General features: G+C 39.6%; 1 protein-coding gene across 1 annotated transcript in view; it reads right to left on the bottom strand.

Annotated features, from left to right (window-relative positions):
• wasf1 (WASP family member 1) overlaps window positions 1–13495 on the bottom strand; it is a 65214-nt gene extending 51719 nt beyond the window's left edge. Inside the window, exon 1 of the mRNA XM_085371933.1 lies at window positions 13189–13495. The gene's annotated coding sequence lies outside the window, so the exon portion shown is untranslated. The remainder of the gene's footprint in view (window positions 1–13188) is intronic.
• Window positions 13496–14087: the final 592 nt, after the last annotated feature.

Consider the following 14087-nt stretch of genomic DNA (forward strand, 5'->3'; position numbering starts at 1 on the left):
TTCCTCATCCTGGCTCTTCCAGAGCTTTCTTCCCATTATGAGAATGCACTGTCACCAAGTGCGTTCTCATAGCGGGTCATCTGGTTGTTGGGGTTTTCTCTGTATCACTGTAGGGTCTTTACCTTACAATATAAAGGGTGTTGAGATGACTGATTTGGCACTATATAAACAAAATTTATTGAATTGATGCCCTTCCCAACACAACCCTGTGTCTCCTGCCAGTCTCAAACTGAGTTGTTTGTAATGCAAATTTGCAACATACTTCTCCAACAGCTCTGGAAAATACACTTCATTTTGCTTGCACAAATAAATGCTTCTGCTTGACAACTGCATTCCCCAATAAAACATCACCATTTTTTAAAATTTCATCATGAATATCAATATTGCACATTTCCTTTAAATATCTTGATATAATTTTGAGTCCACCCCTACTGTCAGTCTAATTGTGACTTAGAAATAAATAATCAGTGTTTAAATATAATTTAACTGACTTACCAAAAAGAAGTGTCAAGTTACTTGACACCGTAACATAATGCATTTCTCACCAGTGTTGGTCACGTTACTTGAAAAAAGTAATCAGTAACTAATTACTGAAGAATCCGCGAGTTTGTCTGTGAATTTCCCACTCCGTGGCAGCGTACTCTGTGCTTGCTCGGACATTTAGGGGTTTTTTTAGCTGTAAAAATAAGTTTTCTTCCCACGCAGTGAACAGCGGACGCTAATGTTTTTGTCACTTTTTACGGAATCAAACTCAAAGTAAGGTCAGTACTTCCACGCTTTAAATGCTGCACGCTCATACTCTCTCCCGCACTCGATATATTATCCGTTGTTGATCTGCACACAGCTGTTGCCATGAAAATCGCACTCGCTTACGTCACTGTCATGAGAGACACTTGCAAAAAAAAAATAAAAAAAAAATCATCACGGTTTTAGTAATGCAGCGTGCTTACGGGAAAGTGGCAGTAATCTAATTACCTTTTTTGCAATAGTAATCCCTTACTTTACTTGTTACTTGAAAAAGTAATCGGATTACTGCCCATCTCTGTTTCTCACTGCTGACTTGCATTTGTGTAAACAACGACAAAGAGCCACATGGGTCAGTATGACTTGGGTCAAACACTAATTGAGCACCTTGAAAGTGTAACTAGTCATTAAACAGATGTAAAACAAAAGGATATAATAAACTACAGTATCAAATACATATCTTAAACCTAAAAAATGATAGTAATAGGTGGTCCTACAGTAGCAGCCAAGAAGGCAGAGGCCAGTCACTGCCCTTTAGGCCCTTTTCCATATATAGAAACAGTTTGCTCATTAGGGGTCAACAGGTCAGCCGCAGGCATTTTTTGACCTGTGCCTTCTGATATCTCATGACCACCACACTGGCTTCCTCCACCTTATGCACACGCACACATTTAATCCTGGACGATTTTAAAATCCCTCTGCAAGTCAAAATGGTAGATGCTAATCTAGACAACTGGGTGGGAGGAAAGAATGAATCTCTACAGAAAAAAAAAAAGAAGCTAAAGCAAATTATAAAATGTTGTCTAACAGGCTTGTATTAACAGTACTATAGAAGATTTGACTCAATTAAGGCTTTGGTCATTCACTTACTCTGTCATTACATTGAATAATGGTAATCTCCAGGCTTACCAGGCAGTTTTTCCAAGCAATGAGAAGACATTTTTATATTATGGCAGACTGTTACTTAAGGTGTCTGCATGATTCAGTTCACTATATTCAGTGAATAGGAGCGCTTGTGTGCATGCTGGTCTACAGACACAATCCTGTCTTCCATCTGCATCCACACACATGGACACACATACACACACAAGTCATCCATATAGATTTGATCATTAGATCAAAAAAAAAAAAATCCAGTTTCTTGTCTCTAGAGAAAGCAATACGGGTGACAATGGTACAAAGATGAGGGAGACAAAGCACCTCTTGGTCCCTTTTCTCCCTCTTTCTTTTGGCTGTCACCAGGCATTGTGAGGCTCTCTGCTCGTCTCCTGTTGGCACATCTTGAAAGGGAAGCAAAATCCAATTCTTCCGACAGGTAGAAAGCCCCTGACTTGCGTATTCCCTCTACCTGTTTGCTTCTGGGGTTTTTTTCTCTTCTTATCGGTGGGCATATTTCAAGCCTCTAGTCTCCTCAGCCGCAATAAGTGAGGCTTGCGTGTGTGTGTGTGTGTGTGTGTGTGTGTGTGTGTGTGTGTGTGTCTCTACACAGGCAAAAGTAACAGACGAATAAGAAAGAGACATAATCTATAGTAGCCGTTATCTCTGCTCCCACACGATTCTTTGTTATCTATTACGGTTGGTCAAACTTTGGCTTCTCTGCCACCCTCCTCATCACTGCACCCCTGAGAGTGTGTGTGTGTTAGGATATCTGAGACACCCTGCCCTTGTCAATCATAGTCACCACTGCATCATTCGACAACCCAGAGCTCTCGATGCTCCTCTGCTACTAGATAAGCACTTCCTAAGCTAAACTAATAGTCCAGCTCTCCCTCCCACACATAAGAGCCCTTCACTTTGCAAACATAGAAGTGTCTTCCGCCCCTTAACAGATATGCAGGAGAAATTCAGGAAAAGAGGCCCCTTGCAGTAAATACACTACATATATTAATCAAGTAAGCTCAGACTCAGGAACAAGGTTCGTTAAACTCCCCAATGCATTTTAATAATTTGTGATCCAAATCAAAGCCCGGGGAAATAAGTTTCTTCTATTTTCTATAACTAAGCAAAATTTGGGTATTTGCAAGGAATAATAAGACATTCAAGTTAATGCACTCTCTCAACAGCATTTCGACTGAACAGCTTGATGGTTAGTGGAAAATTTTCTAGAACGGCACCAACTACTGCCTGTGTTTACTTTGGCAAATTTTGTGCCTTTTTACAGTGAAAAAAATGCTAACACATGCTAGCATGTTAGCATGTGGCTGTGAGCGAGCTTATGGTGCTGTGCCCATATTGCACATGCATGAAAGAGAAGATCAGGGAGGCTGACTGGCCAGTCACCAGTAAGAGCCGAGAACACTGGCAACTGATTCCAGACTAAGTTCTCACCGGCTCCATTTTGAGAATAACCACCGTTGCCAAGCAGCAATAAGGAAATTATATTCATGCAAATTAGTTGCATGCTGTGCGTCAAAGGTTTGCATGTTTGTTGAGGTATTTCCCCTGTTTGTTGTGATCACTGTTAGAGTCGTTACTCAAAAAAAGTCATCATTACACATATTACACAAAACGCTTTTCTTAAGGGTAATGCAGTACGTCACTTAACTACTCCTGGGAAAATGTAATTTGTTATAGTACTTGTTAAATTACTTTCATGTTGCTCTTTCATGTTACTCTTTAAAACAGCTGAAACACGCCATCTCATAATCGCCATTTAAACCTGAGGCTACAACCGCACTGACCAACACAAATTCCTAATGAGTACACACGTCTCGAAGATCTTTCTCCTGGTAGAATACAAACCTAACCGCACAAAGCAAAGATGAAAACAAGCACAAAAAAGCAACCGTCACATTGAATCTGCTTTAGAAAAGGGAACAGGTAGAAAGAGAGGCTACAGCCTGACTGCTCATCTGTTTGTTACTTGTTAAGTTAAGGGTCTGGCTGCTGGGGTCGGCAATCACTAAGCTTTTACTCTGGGTTCTTGCCTAGCTTAGCTTAGCATGCCGACCTAGTAGATGCTTGCAAAAAAACAAACTTGTGTTAGCAGCATAATGCGGTCGTTTCTTTCCTGGATGCAGTTTTCTACTTTACCACGTTACCATTTATTTCGCCCTTTTGTGCAATAAACATAAACGTGCATATCCATGCTCTAGACTGCCTCGCTATTTTCCTCCTCTGACTTTCGAACTGAAAACAGCTGATTATAGTGAGAGTGCAAGAACTGATAAGCAGGATCAATAGACAGGCAGGCTAATGATTCAAAGGAATTGAACTACTATGAACTGGTTTTCTACAAGAACCGCTTCTCGATTCCAATCTCTAATATGCTCTCTGTTTCAGTTGCAAGGAAAAAAAATCTGAACATTGAAAAAAAAACAATAATAACAATAACAATAATAAGGTGTGAACAACTCTATGTTTCCACTCTCTTTTTTGATATTAAAAATTAAAATAAATAAATAAATCAGGAAATGGGATTTTTGACCTTGTCAATGAATGATAAACCTAAGGGTGACAGGTTTGCAACAACAAAATACAACAACTCACGAAGTAAGCATGTTAGTGTTAAGGAAAGCAATGAAACCAGTGACTCTTTTAGAATCAAACCGTGATAGTAATACACTGACAATATAAACTTATCTTTTAAATTTGATAACTTGAATTAATTAAATACATTTTTAAAGATTAATATGGTTTAACTTATATAGGAACTAATTTTATTTAATTTAAATCAGAAAAATAATGTTATGAAAACCGTGAAATAAACTTGATTCCCCCCTGCTTGTTGCAGGTGTCTATAGAAAGTGAGAAGGTAACTGTCAGGTGTTTGCAACAGCTAAATACAATAAACAACTCACCAAGTAAGCATGTAGGTTCTAATGAAGGCAATTAAACTAGTCATGCTTTAGACCATAGGTGTCAAACTCTGGCCCGTGGGCCAAATTTGACCCGCAGCCTAATTACATTTGGCCCGCGAAGCCATACCAAATTACTATTAAAGCTGGCCTACTGGTATTATACAGCTAATATATATATATATTGTTTAGTATTAAGCTTTGCTTGTTCCATATTCAGTTTTCCAGCAAAACTTATTTGAGTCCATAAGGAAAGATTCATTCTTATTTTCAATAAATATTAAAGTTAGCCCGCGACTTTGTTCCAGTTTTGAATTTTGGCCCACTGTGTATTTGAGTTTGACACCCCTGCTTTAGACTAAGACCTTGATGGTAGTATAGTGGCAATTTAAAATAAGCTTTTAAATTAAATAACTTAAACGAATTAAATAGCTCAATTGGCTGAAAAAAAAACTACAAATATTCTTTTTTTTTTTTTATTAATTATGCATTGGGAAAATTATATATAAAGCTCTAGGCAACATGTGCCCTTGTTTCTTCTGCTTCCTCTCTGTTACCGTTACTCTCTGTCACCTTTCCTTGCACTCACTTTAAATCTGATCAATCCTTCAGACATGGCTGATGTACAACTACGACTTAATGTTGACCGCAAAACCATCAATCATGAGCTTCACCGAAAGCAGTCAGCAGTGAATGTGCAGCTTCTGCTTATGTAAAGTAGGACACGACAGAGAGGAATATAATATATATATGTGAGAGGCAGTGGATGAGAGGTGTGAGTGAGACAGGAAGCACACAGGAAGCTTGTAATGAAGAAGGCGAGACAAACTAAGGGAAAAAAAGAAAAAAGAAAAAAGCTTTCCAGCAGGCCAAGTGCCGAGGCCAGGTCTGTCTGTCAGCACCCATCTGTCCTCCTGAGTCTATGCAAACTAGACTTCTGCCTCAAGATGCCGCTAGCATTTATACAACCAAACACACTAAAGTAAAATGGTTCTTTGACCTTATCCTACACTCCAGGAAGGACCTATGTGGGCTGCCTCTTTACTCTTTAGATAGAGGAGGATGGCTTTCCTCCAGGCAGCTCACGCTATGCTAATCCAAATAATGACCTGGCATTTAACCAGCTATAAGGCTGATTAAGCAAACACAAGCAGACACCATTCTTTGGTGAATACCCATCTCCTATATGTCATAATCTGCAGCTCAGAAGGGAGTGCAGATTATGACAGAAAATCTTCATCAAATTTAATACTCAGAGAGCACCTTAAGTGATCACCCACCATCCCAGCAATTGACTCTTTTTTTTGGCTCTTGCCATTATGGATTGCTTTAGAGCCTAAACAAGGGCTGAATAACCTTTCCTGCAAAACAACAGGACCATTATTACTGCAGTCCACATGCCACCGTTCACAGAACTAACTTTTCCAGGTTATCACGGATGTTTCATGTGGTCCGTATGTATTTCTGTGACAGTTTTTAAATGTGACCATTGTGCTACTGAATTTGAATTTACACCTTGCACCAATAGGTTGGAATAAAGGCACGCAAACGTCTTTAAATTTGGGAGTAAAATTTCAGGCGGCAACAAAAACCTTCCAGATATATGTATGTTATTTATCCAACTGGTGCACTAGCCTGAACACCTGCCATCTGGGGTGTACACTGCATCTACACCCTAGATGGCAAGATAAAGTGAATGCATTTTATTTTCATTGTGCACTTATGGGGGAAAAAAAAAATAAAGTTGCTAAAGTGAACCCATTGATCTAATTTCTAGTCCCATCATTTTATTCTGGATACTTTTAGGGCAGCTTTGCATGATTCACAGTTCAAAATAATTCTTATTTACCTTATCCATGGTGTGCATGGTGTTCCCTCAGTTTATCTGAAACTTTGGCCATGTTTAATCCAAATATAAATGTAAATAACCTTAATAGTATACATATCACAGAAAATATAGAAAGGGATAAAAGGTAGCCTTTAAGGTCTTCAAAGAGCCTTTATTCATGTAATGGGGAGGTGTGGTGCTAGAATTATGTTTTGTTTTTAATAAAGGTATAGCAGAAGAGAGTTGGGATTCAGGTGTAATATGCAAGTACCTTCTAAGAACTTACTTTATACCTGTGTAAATGGCAGATTTACTGACTGCCATGTTGACTGTATTCTATTGATATTGGTATGCAATGGAAACGCAACTGACAGAGCAAGTAATTTTGAATAGAAATGCATACTGTACTGATAAAGTTAGGAACTGTCAACCAGCCAGTTGCAACACGACAAACAAAATTAACATTTCTCTGCAGCAGGAAAAGAGCAGAATTTCCTGCCGTGGTGAGCTAGCACAATCTGTTATGTCATTCACTATATTAATGGCGTGGAACTAGAACACATTAGAGGTTTCAGCTTAAAGTACCGACTGAAATAACTGTCATCAGTATTCTTTTTGCCACAGTCCTATTTGCATTTTTGTGTTCTCAGCTCAAACTAATTCTGCAATGGGCAGACCATAGCCATCAGTGTCCTGCATCATAAAAACAGCGGAGTAGTAAGTGGCTATGTCAAGCGGATGACAGTTCACAGTTACAGCTCACTGGCTGGCTACACTCTGACCTCTGAGGCAATGAATCACATTCACACATCGGCCATCTTGTGACCCACTCAACAGCACTAAATGTTTAAAAATAAATAAATAAAAATGCACCAGGATATGCGTGATGTCAGGTGTGATACACAAGCAAAAAACACACACATTGATCCCCCACCTATTGCTCTAGATGTACAACTAATAAATAATCCATACTGGTAATGTTAGTCTAGAAACATAACTTATGTCAAGATGTATCATCTCTAATGTATATGAACACAGAGGATTTTTCTCTTTCTTACATAACAGTGAGCCTAGACACGCTCTTAGCTGTGGGCATGTGTCTATAAATGAAAGACTGTTATGTAAGCAACTGCTGCATCTCAGACCATTCCCATGGCTTGGCAGTTTAGAATGACTTTGATTCAGCATCATATCAGATACATTTTACTCTACTTTAGAGAGGCCTGACAGTAGATAATCACAATCAATAACTACCTCCATATTTCCTCTGGCCACAGCAATGAATTTTACAGGAAAATTACAGCATATAGGATTCTACTGAAGCAAAACCTTCACACATTGACGCCCTATCCTACAGCCAGTAACAAATGCCTAAACTCCATCTGACCCCTGCTCTGGAGCAGTTTTTGTGCTGGAGGACTGACAGAATCGCTTTATGATAAGCATGTATTTAAAAAAAAAAGAAAGAAAAAAAGATGAAGTGGTTACTGAATAGGAGGTTTCTTGCAGAGGATTTAATTGAATTTGGCATTTGCTGCTAACCATCAGAGACAAAAGGAAAGGCGAGCCTCCACTTCCGATCGTCCCATCTGAGAGGGAAGAGCAGCTTACACTCACAGCCTCTGCTGGGCTTCCATCCAGTGCAAATCAGACAAGCCTTGTACTTGGGCCTCATGCAAATCAAAGCAGAGCTGGATCCTTGCTGCGAGCTGTAAATGAACAGCCAAATATTGGCTTCTAATTGAAAGCAGCAGTTGCCTGTGTGCACAGGCACCCCTGCTGTGAAACAGTGGACAAACACACTGAAGGTGTACACTAAGGTTACTGCTCCATTTGTGTCCTCTTTTCCCACCATTTTCCTCCATCCCTTTTTGCATTTTTTTTATTAGCCATGGCTTTGTTTTCCTCTTTTAAAGACTACTATTTAAATAACATTTTATAATATTAAGATCTTTTATAGCAGCAGCACTTCTAACAAACATGGTAGTCTTCAGGGTAACAATAATCCTGAACTAGATCTAAAGAAATTGTGTAAAACATAATACGCCCAAGAGAAAATCTCATCTGCATCTCTTATTTTCTTCGTTATTCTTGATGGTAACGTATTCCCTGCTCCACCACAGGGAGAGAAACAGAGAAGAAAAATGAGTGCTTATGAAAATCCTGATGAAAATTCGGTGCATCTGTAATTGAACACAGACATACTAAGTCTTGACAAGAGAGATTCAAGCTGTGGCTGTGATAAAGGTGCTTTTGCTTTCCATTTTTCAGCCTCCATCAATCATCGCACATGATCACAATGACCAGGGCATCAGCCATTCCAGCTCAATAAGAACCAATCAGTGAAATGGGCAAATAAATGGTGATCTAAATTGAGAAAAGGCAACTTACAATTTAACTGCTTTGCCAATATAAACACCTAGAAAACCCCCAACTCTGGACATCATATACGCACAAATACAAACACTGTTAGTCTCTGAGCCTAAAGTTCCCAGGGAGAACCGTGTATCCAGTTTGCTCCTAAAGCAGATGAAGCCTACATTGTGCCGAGAAAGGGATCAGACTACATTTACCTTCCAAACATACACTTGACACCAGGGGAGTGGCTTCAACCGTCCACAGTTTACCCCATTGTGTAGCGATTTTGGCTTTCAGCTGGCAGAATAAGCCAGGTCAGTCATGGGACACCATGGTGCTCCATTTCCCAAATGCGTGGCTATTATGTCAAGTCCAAAGAGGATTCTTTATTAAATTTGCAGCATGTGAGCCCAGAAAAGACCTCATGATTGTTATTCTATGAGCTGGAAGTTGACAAAATATTTTTAGCCAGAATTTCAAGCCTTCAACCTTTTTTCCTTATATTTTTATTTATTTATTTATTTACTTGCTTGTTTTTTTGTTGTTTTTTTTAATCAGCTCTGTACCATAGACTGCTAAGACAGCACGTACATACACTTCCTATTCCTCAAGCTGCATCTGACAGATATGAAATACAGTCTCAACTCAAGACAAATCCTTTCTAAAACTTGTCAGAGCCTCAAGTGATGTAGTGAATGAGAGAACTCTTGCATGTGTTTAAACACTGTGCAGCTGTGGCAGCAACAGCGTGCTGTGTAGATATAACGAAGGCAAATAAACTGAAGGGAATAACGCCTTGTGTTCCATTCAGCTTTAGATGACGGAAAGACAGATAACAGATCGTTACAGATGGGAAAGGGGTACCCTTAAACTCAGTTGTGATATCTTTCTTTTTGTCCAGTTGACTGTCCCTCTGGCACTATCAGGCAAGTCTTTTTCAGAGTTACCTTGTCAACTCTAAGAAAGCCTGTCAACACCCTCTCCTCCCTTGTGTGAAGATAAAAGACAAAAGGCAGAGAGTTACTTACTATGCCAGATTTATAAAAGACATGGTATAGCAGATTTTTAAGACTAAAGATCAAGTTATGGTGCTCTGTGATCAAAATTTTGGATTTTATATATCTTTGGAGATATTAAGCCTTTCTTCTCAATAGAAGTAATGTATTTTATTTCTGAAAATGGCGTTCTACCTTTGTTCCAGGGTGGCATCACTGAAAGAAAGCAAAACATTATCTGCCATGAGGCACAACAGTAAGTCCTGAGTTAAGGCACACTATGACAACTTCCATCCCTGGAGTTTGACCGAGGACTGGATTAAGACATGGAAGCAAAGCAAAAAATTAATAAAGGAGAGAACGTGGACAGCATCCCCTACTGAAGAAAAGCAAGTTAAAAAGAAATGGTTAAAGAAATACAGTGAGGCAGTTGGTGTAAACTCTTGGAAGTGGTGGAGGCAGTGGTAGTAAGACACAAGGAGCACCAGTCAGGGAGGCTTAACCGTGCACTGGTGTCTCTCTGTCAGACCAGTTCACACTGCAGACAGAAGCAGTATTATAGAGCTGTGGGCCTGGCCAAGAAGAACAATAGCTCCTGTGTGCTGGGCCCTCTGGAGGATCCTAACAGCTGGGAGATAGGAGGGCTGCCTGTAGCTCAACTAAATGGCACGTAAGCTGGCATTACACATTACGCACACTCGCATTCATTTTTGCGCTCTCTGCCTTTCCCAGAATCCCTAGCCCACCTTCCTCCCACCACCTCCTCTCGCCTCTTCATGCCAGGCACCCATCACTCACTTAACTCTCATCTATTCCCCTCCTTTCTCTTTCTACACACTCTTTCCTTATGACCCCTGTCATTCTGCGTCCCCCTATCACCCTTCTCCTCCTCTGAGGAGAAAGACCAAAAAGAAAGACCCTAAAAAAAGACAGCAGAGGAGAAAGAGATTTCTTGCTAGCATGAGAAAGTCAAAGACTGGCAGAGGATCAGAGCATTGTCAACAAATAATAGACTTCCAAAAGCCTCCACAGGAGGCTGTTCAGTCATGAGGGCCTATGAAACACATTTAAATAAATAAATAAATAAAAAATGTCATCCCTCACAGCAAAAAGTTCACAAACAGCATAAACATAAAATGGCAATAGGCTCGATTCTATTCTGAGGAGACACCTGTAGCAAAACTGAGAAACTTTTGTATATATTCATGTATCAAAGAGCGGCCAATGTGAACAGAGCCCTCAACTGTGTATTTGTCACCTTGGCATGACGTTTTTCAGGACCAAAAAAGACATACATATAACATAAAGGTCAGAAAGTCGCCTGCTTTAAAAAGAAGTTGCCTCAAACTGAACTACTGCCTCTTGTCTGGACCACATCAGACATCCTTTAAGACATGTCCACTTAGGCTGAATCAGACCGGTGGTTAGGGGACAGTCTCTGGATTATGTCCTCAAGCCAGCTCTGAATCCAAACAATATGACAAATGGTCCCTGCATGATCCCTCTGAGCGCTTATGAAAGCTAGGCTATAGTTCTCAGTCATGTGATAGTTTGGAGGCCACTCCTGCAGGCTGATATATTTAACAGCTGCAATGGCCCACAGACCATTTTGTTTCTGCCATATGCTCTTAACCTACAGATTTTTTTTTTAAACGTTTTTAAAAGATATCCATTCATCTGGAGTCTTGGTGACATTCACTGCACTACTGTAAATTTTACTCATCTGCAGTTCAGGTCACATACAGTTGATCAGAACAAGACTAAAGTAGTATTTCCCTTGAAGTTGAGTTCTTCTGCTCCAGCCATCATACAGGGCCATGACAGATCTTCTCGGCCCACAAAGTCTTTTTCAGGTGGAACTAGGTGGGTATTCAGTGGTTGTAGCCAAATAATTTTTATATATATATATATATATATATATATATATATATATATATATATGTGTGTTTGATGTGGGCTAATTTGATATAACAGGTAAATATTTAAGGTCATCTGGAAAGAGTCAACATCTTCTCTATCTGCATTAATTATTAATGCAGCTTCTGATCAAATCGAGGAATTAAGTCTTATTTATGCATTCCACTGAATCACAGCCAAGGCAATGTGAGTGTACAGAGCTCTGCATTTGTTGATTTGGACAAGATGTCTAGCCTTGTAGGATAAATAGCTTCTTTCTTTTTTTTAACCTCACTATTTATTAGAAAAAAAAAGAATAATTATTAAATTCCTGCCATCACATGTAAACCCTAGTTTACCTCGCTCTGTATTTGTTATTTTAACACATCAGAGGCACACTAATCCACTGTCAGAAGCAGCATCCACAGTGGCATACATGGATTTTTAGCAATAGCTCTGCAGCTGATGTTTCTAAAGGTGATTCATTCATCATCAACCACGAAGCTGAACCCACACTGTCACTACAGGCTGTTCTTACATTTACTATTGCATTTTTAAAACAGGCAAACCATGAAATATGCTGCTGGCCACTCAGCAGGCAATAGTTACCTGCAGCAATCCAAAGACCCAACTCTTAGTTTGTCTCAACTGGACAGACTGTAGAAAAGATATGCTCACTTTGATGAAGTGCAAAGCCCATATTAGCCGGCCTCCTGTGTATCAAAGAACATATTCGTGCTGTCACTACATATAAAAGCTGATTACTGCACAGCGGTCACAAAACGACGATGCCCCTCGTGCCCACTTTTCTTGTTGCACTTGAAGTAGTACAAAGAAGGTTTCGGATTTCACAGAGCATGATTTTCACTGGGCTGAAGGCTTACCATCCCCCCATGACTGCAAACGAAGCTGGCTGGAATAGACCCCAACCCCTGTCCTCCTTCTCCTCTGCCTCGCAGAGGCAAATCAATGCATTCTTATAAAATTAACTTCCCGTGGTTCCCTTCATGACACTGTAGCAAACTGCCCACTCCACAAACTCGCTAACAAATAAAACACACTCTACGTCTTTTTATTTATTTGTTTATGCACGTTGGGTTAATTGGGGAGCATTGCAAATATTTGCTCTCTGCTTTTCTCACTAGTGTGATATTCTTCAGATTCACTATGTCAAGACGCTGCAGCGGGATCTCATGCAGATGTGCAGCTGCAATTTATCACCCAGCGGTCCCATTACCAATTCCTCCTTTAGTCATTCAAAAATAAAAATGCTACTGGTAGGTAGGCTACTTTGTGGGATTTTGACCACTTTGGTAGCCTAACGTTGTTCTCATTGCCACATTTGTCAACTGTACACCGGGTAAACGTGGGAGTCAGTGATGGCCAGGCAGTTTTAAATTACCAAGACCGTTATTAGTCGAGCAGCTCCAGTTGAAGTCTAATATTACAACACGGTGACTCGGTTTTATGACGGTAAGTTGCCGCTGTGCTAATAGCGATAACATAACGTTACTAAAGTCCCATTTTGCATGATGCACTGCAGTGCAAAATTTAAAAAGAAATTATTTACCTGATACGTTTGTAAGAAGAAAAAAAACCCCTCTTATTTTCTCTCCATCCTTACTGAGCAGCAGAGTGTGCCACCGTGTCCACAAATTTAAATCCCCGGGTCGGATCCATGGTTGTACTGTCTCCGTAATCAAATGTACTCCTGCTGGAAGAGGCGGCGGCGGAGATGAATCCAGCCACTTTTTTTCCAAAGGGATTCTCTGGGCAAATGTTGATGAAATTGGCAATAAAGCTAGTCCGGTTAAGCTTACATCAGGTTTCACGTCATAAAACCACTTTGATTTTTACCCGTATGCGACATTTGTTTTCTTTCTAAGAGAAGTAGTGTGAAATTACGTATATCCACAAGAAAACGTCCCCATTGAAATCGGTAATAATGGTACGTACCACTCTATTGTTGGGGCGCGAGAAAACGTCCCATGCTGCTGCTGAAGTGTACTCGTGGGAGGCTCGTGCGCGTTCGCGGTATTGGCTTATTATCTCAAACCTTGGTGTTGTGCTGTCCAATCGATTTCAGGGAGGGACACACTGATTTGGATTATTTCAAACATTACAGTTGAAGAGAAAATAAAATCACACAGTGAATCAATATATTCACAACAACACATTAAACAACATACTGACAGCTTATCTTGAAAAACAAAATACTGCCTCGTTAGTATTTCGTCTCATTTTACAAACTGCCGCCATAATTTTGGTAGTTTTGCCTAAAAGTGTTAATTGTAATAATTCTAATTCTAGCAAAGTAATATTTAAATGAGTAATATTCTAGCCAACTGAAATATCTGTTTTATGAATGTCTTCAAAATATATAAATTAATACATTTATATTTAATGAATGTAATGAATTAATAATTTTAAGTTAATAATTCCGGTCATACGTATAAGATTCAATGCTAT

This window comes from Diplotaxodon limnothrissa, linkage group LG15 (genome assembly GCF_057381915.1).
Source record: "Diplotaxodon limnothrissa isolate DT_005_m linkage group LG15, D_limnothrissa_male_GT1.1, whole genome shotgun sequence".
NCBI classification, from domain to species: Eukaryota; Metazoa; Chordata; class Actinopteri; order Cichliformes; family Cichlidae; genus Diplotaxodon; species Diplotaxodon limnothrissa.